We start from the raw sequence: 7,248 nt of genomic DNA, 5'->3' as shown, positions 1-7,248 counted from the left end.
TTATTTATTCATGGTGTGTGTGTGTGTGTGTGTGTGTGTGTGTGTGTGTGTGTGTGTGTGTGTGCTGGTGGTGTGGCACGTCCAGGCAGAATGACCAGGAATGGAGACTAAAGAGACAGAGTGAGTTGTATTCCCAAACAACTCAGTTCTGACGTGGACACAGCTCTGCAGGGCTAGAGGACACTCCTCCTCAGTGACATCTTAAACCAGGGTTCCCTTTCACCCAGTGCAGGTGGAGCATAAAAATACCCCCTGTAGGCAGATTTCCTACAGAGGGCAGGGAGCTCTCAGTCATGGGAGAGCTGTTTAAAGAAAGACACATCAAGGGAGGGACTGCTGGGCTTCACCAAGTTTCTTCACCCAGAGTCATCTGGGTGGACACTGTGCCAAGCTGCCTCTGGGGAAACTGGAGGGAAGTGTCACCACCCCACAGCCCATGCAGGGGGAGGTGAACCTGGGAGAGTGGAGCTCCCCAGTCTCTCCCGAGAGGAGGCCAATAGGCCGAGCCAGCCTGGCAGCTGCCCCTGGAATGACATGACCCTCTCCGACAGAAGCTCTACCCTCCTGCTTCTTGCAGCAGCCGCTGGGGCACCTTGCCCACCCCTCAGCCAGCTTTATTTTCAAGCTACCCAAAAATAACAACATTTGATACGAGGGCTCCGAGACTTTGGCTGTGGTCATGTTTCTAAATTCTTGACTCAAGGACTGTAAATGAGTACTCTCTCTCTCTCTCTCTCTCTCTCTCTCTCTCCCTCTCCCTCTCCCTCTCCCTTTTCCAGTCCCTTCCCTGCCCCCATCAGACTATTTTTCCCTTCTGGAGATGTTAGGAGAACCCCAACCAAGGGATCAGGGCTTAATGGGCCACGGGGATATTAATAGTGGTGTTGAGACCTTAACACAAGGCTCTTTGTACCACCATGGATTGAGCCTTAGGGGAAAAGAAAGCTTCCAAACAGCACAGAAAGCATGCCAGCGTGGGGCTGTGTGTGGGGTGAGTCCCGCCTTGCTGAGCACGGCCACATTCTCCATTTGTCCACTCCACATTCCACATTCCACGGTGAGGATCTATTTCCAGCTTTTCGAGTACACAAGACACCCTATTCATTAAATGCATGCTGGGAAACATTCTTCCCTTCGATGTTTGTGTGCTGCTTGCTGGGAGCTCACAGACATTAAGCAAGCGCAGGCAGTGTGCAAGCCAGGACCTGGGGCTCTGGGCTTGCTCCTCTTTTCCATGTGCAGTAAATTCCCTCTTCTCATCTCTAAAATGGGAATAAATACACCATTCATTGAAGGTTGGCTCTGAGTGACAGGTGGCATTGGTTTGAAAATGAAGAGAATTGGGCTGGCAAGATGGGCCTGTGGGTAAAAGTGCTCGCACCAAGCCTGACCATGGGAGGTTGATTGTCTGGACTCACCTGGTGGAAGGTGAGAGAGACTGTTTCAGCTCTCTGGTTTCCAAACACAAACACTCCCAGAGATAATGATGGGATAAAACAACGCTTCAAGGACCGGAGAGAAGGCTCAGCAGTTACAGGGGCTCACTCCTCTTCCAGAGGATGGTTCCCAGAACCCACATCACTCACAACCACCTGTAATCCCAGCTCCAGGGGTTATGATGCCTCTGGCCACCAAGGTCCCCTGAATTCACATGCATATACACAGAACTAAAAAATTAAATAAATCTTACTTTAAAAAAAGGAAACAAAGAGACCCAATTCTTGCTTTGAGGCTCTGTTTAAATGGGAGCTATTATCTTAATTAAACTACATTTTCATCACAGGGCCAGTTCCTTGATGAGTTGAACGGAAGGAGCCAAATGCTCCATTAATTTGCTACCAGTGGTATTTGGAGACCCAGGGGCTTCGGGAACACTGATTCACAGTGACAGGACTGAGTTGCACTTCTGGGTGATTGTGGTGAGCCTTGGGTGGCATTACAAGGGATGTCAACCTCTCCATGACAGTAACATTCATCTGCTCCAACAGAAGTTCTGTCACCCCTCGGGAAGGGGCCAGGCTGAAGGGCATGTGACTTAACAGCTGACATATGCAATCTTTCTCAGAAGTTTGTAGCCCAGAATGATTGCTGGCTACTAAGAACTGGGGTTTCAGAAATAGAAAATTCAAGTTATAAGCCTCCTGGGCAGGATCTGGAGCTTTGGGTGCTGCAGACATGCTAGGGCCCTCGGGGCAACCTGGGGGCAGGCCACTCAGTGTGTAAATTCTGAACTTGTAAGAGAAAAAATAGGATTCTCGTAGCATTTGGAAATTGTAAAATAAAATCCCCACTGTCAGGAGCCTCTGTTTTGTGAGCCTGTTCTCCTGCAAGATCTACCTCTGGGCTGCTGTTCTGGGCTTCCCTAGTCATGTGTGCATGTGGGGTGTGGGGCGGGGCATGTCTGTGGTGTATGCATGTAAGTACATGGTATGTGTATGTGTGTGTTGTGTGTATATAGTATGTGTGTGTGGTAGGTGTGTATGTGTGTCTGTGTGATATGTGAGATGTATGTGTGTACAAGTGTGGGTGTGGAGTATGAGAGTATGAGACGTGTATTGTGGTGTGTGTAGTGTATGTATGTGTATATGTGTATTGTGTGGTCTGTGGTAGGGTGAATGTATGGTGTGTGTGGTGTATGTGTGTATGGGGGGCATGGGAGTATGAGATATGTATGTATGGTATGTGGAATGTTGTGTTATGAGTTTATGTGTGTGTAGTATGTGTTTGAGGTGTGAGGTATATGTGTTATGTGTGTGGTGCATTTGCATGTGTGGAGGGTGTGGGAGGAGTGTGTGTGTTGTGTGTCTTATGTGTATATGTGTGTGGTGAGTGTGGTATGGGAAGGTTGGAAGTGTGTAATGTGTGGATGTGGATGTGAAGTGTGCATGTGTGTTATGTATATATGTGTGTGTTGGGGTGGAATGGGTGTGAGGTATGTGTTTGCATGTTATATATGTGTGTTGTGTGTGTGTAGAGGGTGTGAGGTGTGTTGTATATGTGTGTTGGGGATATAGTGGTTATGAGGTGTATATAGTGTGTTGTGTGTGTGTTAGGGGTGGAGACGATGTGAAGTTTGTGTATGTATGTTGGATATACAAGAGGTATGAGGTGTATATAAGGTGTTGTGGGTTGTATGCTTTACTGGCCCTCTACCATCATGCACCAGATGCCAGGAGCAGGGGATGGAATTATTGGAGACCTGGCCTCCAGCTCTGGGAATACTTAAGGGCAAAGACCTGGTGTGGAGTCCATGTCCTCTGAGGGAAGCCCTGGGCCTACCCTCTGCTTTGTTATCTGTCTAGGCCACGGGTTAATGAAGGAAAGACTGACCTCCTCCATATTAAAACATGCTCATTGTGTTAGGCATTGCTGACTTTTTTGGTTGCGGTGACAGAAGCCTCTTAGGAAGGAAGGGTTTATTTTGGCTCGCAATTTGGCCATGACATGGGAGCAGAAGTATGAGGTAAGTAAGCAGTAAGAAATCAGAGCAAGAGGAATGCTGGCTGGTGCTTGGCTCCTTCCTCCTTTTTACTTAGTCAGGATCCCCATGGGATGGCGCCATCCAAATTCAGAGTGGCTCTTCCTACCTCAACTATCCCAAGCTAGAAATCCTCTCACTGACACCACAGTTTTTTTCCAGTGGGATTCTCAATTCAATGAAGATGAAGAAATATTACTCCCATGGAATGGGTTCATCCTGAAGCAGGAAGATAAGAATAAACTTATTTTCTTCTGCCCTGTTTCCTACTGGTTGCTCTGAGGGTCAGGCTAAGGCTACTTCATGACCAACCAAAGAGTCTCTAATGCATCTACCTTTGATAGGCATCTCATGACCCTTCCCTTTGCTCGCGCTGTTCCTCCTGGGAATTACCAGGACAGAGCTTTGACACCCCCTGCCTTCTTGAGTCCTAGTTCGACACAATTGCCCCTCCATTTCATAACCCAGGTAGCTACTTGGGTCAGCTTCTATCCATGGATCAGGCCTTGCCATGTGGACTGGGAACTTTCTAAGGACCTGCCTTACTCTCTCTATCCTGCCACACAGCATAGCACCTGGGATACATGAGTGGTTGTGACATGCATGTTATGTAAGTGAGTCAGGGGAGGAGGAAACTGGCAAGCCTCACCTGTGTGCACATACACACAAGAGCAGACCCATAGGTTGAAGGACTGGAGGGCCCCTTGCCCACGTATCCAGAGCAGAGACTGTTGTTTGTTTCCTGGCCATGAACTCTGTGTTGGCTTTGTCCCTACGGCATCTTCTAGTCTAGAGCCCCTGGTCTTCTGGACCCAGAGTTCCCAGCTCAGTCCCTGCCTCATTTTCTACAGGATGCTACTTGGCGTGACCCACCCATCCCTGCTGAACCCTAGGAGCGCAGTGGGGGGGGGGGGGCAAGAAGAAGCTCTCGCATCAGTCCAAGGCATGTCCCAGCTTAGCATCACAGCAGTATTGCACACTTACCAGGCATGTGTCATGTTCACTCTCATAATCTCAGAGTCACCATCGCTGACCCTCCCCTTCCTGTTAAGTAGGTAAAGGTAAGACTCCAAGCCTAATGAACCTTCTCGTGCAGAGGTCTCACCTGTGCATTGCTTCCCTGTCAATCCTGAGACTACGCCCTGAAAACAGGGTTAGTCTTCTGGCCCATCAGTAGCCTCAACCATGCTCTTTGCATAACCTTTATCTATGTTTCTGCCACAGTGGGCTCCCTCACATGCCACCATCATCTTGGACCACCAGTGGAGTCCTGTGCCCTACCCATGCACCAGTCTTGGCTTCCAGAAGATCCATCTTACCCTGCACTTCACATTTGATTTCCCATTATCTCTCATTGACTTTGAACTATGCATAGAGTAGACTCTTCCTTCCTCATCCCCCAAATACTCAGTACCATTTCCTTTGTGTATGTAGTGTAAGCACATGTTTGTGTGGTATGTGCACGTGCTACTGTAGTTGTCTATTCATGTGTGTGTGTATGTGTCAGGTCAGTGTCTGTTGGCTTCCTCAAATACTCTCCACCTCCTTTATTGAGACAAGGTCCCTCACCAAACCATAATCTCTGATTGGCCAATGAAGTCAATGCACCCCTCCTCCCAGGGTTGAGGTTATACATACACACCACTGTGCCAGGCTTTTCACAGGGGCACCAAGGATCTGAACCCAGGTCCTCACGTTTGTACCACTTTAGGCACTGAGTAACTTTACATTACCCCTTGATGCTGATTTCCACATCAACTGATAGTTCTGATCCACTCGGTTTCTCTCCAGGGAGCCATCTTTTACTTTACACTTCCGATCCACTTCGACACACCCTGCCTGAACTAGGCCACCTGCCACCTGCTACCCTTGTGCTGTCAGAGGTTGGATCTGTAACTTAGCATTCGTGGAATTTTCAAAGTAGATTCTGAGTTCTGATTTTTATCTTGTGTTGCTTCCATCGCCTGCCAGAAGGAAGAGAGTGTGGAAATGACGCAATATCAAGCACTCAACGTGGACTGAACTCAGTGGGCGGGAGCTGTTCTAAGCATCAGTTCAGAACTCTCACCCATATCTGTTTATAGAAAAATTGGGGATTGCAAGGGATATTTTTGTTTGTGTTGGTGGCAGCCTCTGTTTTGTTTTTTGTTTGTTTGTTTGTTTTTCCTTAGTGTAGTTTTTTGATTGTTTTGGGATAGAGTCTTTTTATGTAGTCCAGGCTATCCTGGAACTCACTATGTAGACCAGGCTGGCCTCAGACTCACAGAAGATCTGTCTGCCTCTGCTTTCTGAGTCCTGGGATTAAAGGCGTGCACCACCACCTCCTACAAGCTTTTCTGCTTTTTCTTCTTGCTCTTCCTTCCTTTGCCCAGCTAATCTGTCCATCAGGCTACAGGACTGTAGGGTCTTAAAAACTCAAATCTGAAATCCCCACCGCCTCACATATAGAATGCATGTGATAAATGTTTGTTAAATAAATTAGTTCATGAAACATCGGGTGTCTAGAATCCTTAAACTCCCATTGTATTTGCACCAGATACCTGCCCTTTCACTCTTGTGTGAATGAAAACAATGGCTCGTGCATGTGCACATGGAGGTCAGAAGTGGACATGGATGCCTTCCTCTATTGCACTCCACCTTATTTTTTGAGGAAGGGTCTCTCACAGAACCTGGAGCTCACTGATTGACTAGACTGGCTGACCAGAAAGCCCCTGGGATCTCCCTGTCTCCTAAGAGAGAACTGGAGCTACAGCCACAGGCCACTGGGACTGGCTCTTATGTAGGTGATTGGGTTCCAGCTCCGGCCTTCACCTGCTCTACTGAGTTATTACCCCAACCCCCTGCTTCCTCATCCTGTCAGTGTTCCCCACTCCCTGCAGTGTGTCTGTCCCAGGGCAGTTTTTCCTTCCTCCTTTGTCTCCATGGCCTCTCATCCAGACTCTTCAGATCCCCTTCAAACTTATTTGGCTTTCAAAATGAAAGCTCCATGATGATTCATTGCAATCATTGAATTATCATATTTGCTATATAGCAGGAGGCAATCCATGGAGCACAATCAGGGAGATGTGTAATTTATGAAATGACCTCTGCCTGCTCTAAGAAGAAATATCAACACATAAGTGAGAGATGAGATCACAGCTCCATTTATTATGAGGATCTCGGAAGTGTCTGCACACACTTGTGAAACTCTCCTTATCTTCTGGACGGGCAGCTTCAGAGCCAGGTGTGTGGCCACTGGTGGCTTCCTCAGAAAACACTGTGTGGTGTGCCCGTTAGCATACTGGGTAGACTTGGAACCCCAGCCCACAGCTATTCACAGGACTGCTAATGGAAAGTGAGCAGTACTGTCACATGACTGGAAACTGAGTACGGTGGAATCACTCTGCTGCTTGCTCAGTGGGACTAGGGAACTTCTGAGGAAATCTAAATGCAGGGATGGGAAGATGGCTCAGTCACTAAATCAAGAGAACCTGGATTTGGATCCCCAAAACGCACATGAAAAAGCTAGGCATGGTGGTGCACGCTTGTCCTCTCAGTACAGGGGCAGGGACACAGACAGGAGGATCCTGGGAGCTCATTGGCCGGTGAGTCAGTGAGAGATTGTCTTAAAAATTAAAATAGAGACTGATAAAGGAAGCTATCCAATGACCACTTCTGGCCTCCACACACTTGCACACAGAGCCAATAAAGATAAGAGAGGGATGGAGGGAGGGAAGGAGAGAGGAAGGGAAGGAGGGAGGGAGAGAGGGAGGGAGATGAAAAGGAACCCA

The sequence above is a fragment of the Onychomys torridus genome, chromosome 5 (genome assembly GCF_903995425.1).
Source record: "Onychomys torridus chromosome 5, mOncTor1.1, whole genome shotgun sequence".
Lineage (NCBI taxonomy): Eukaryota > Metazoa > Chordata > Mammalia > Rodentia > Cricetidae > Onychomys > Onychomys torridus.
The sequence above is the reverse complement of the archived record's forward strand: the minus strand, read 5'-3'. Positions refer to the sequence as shown.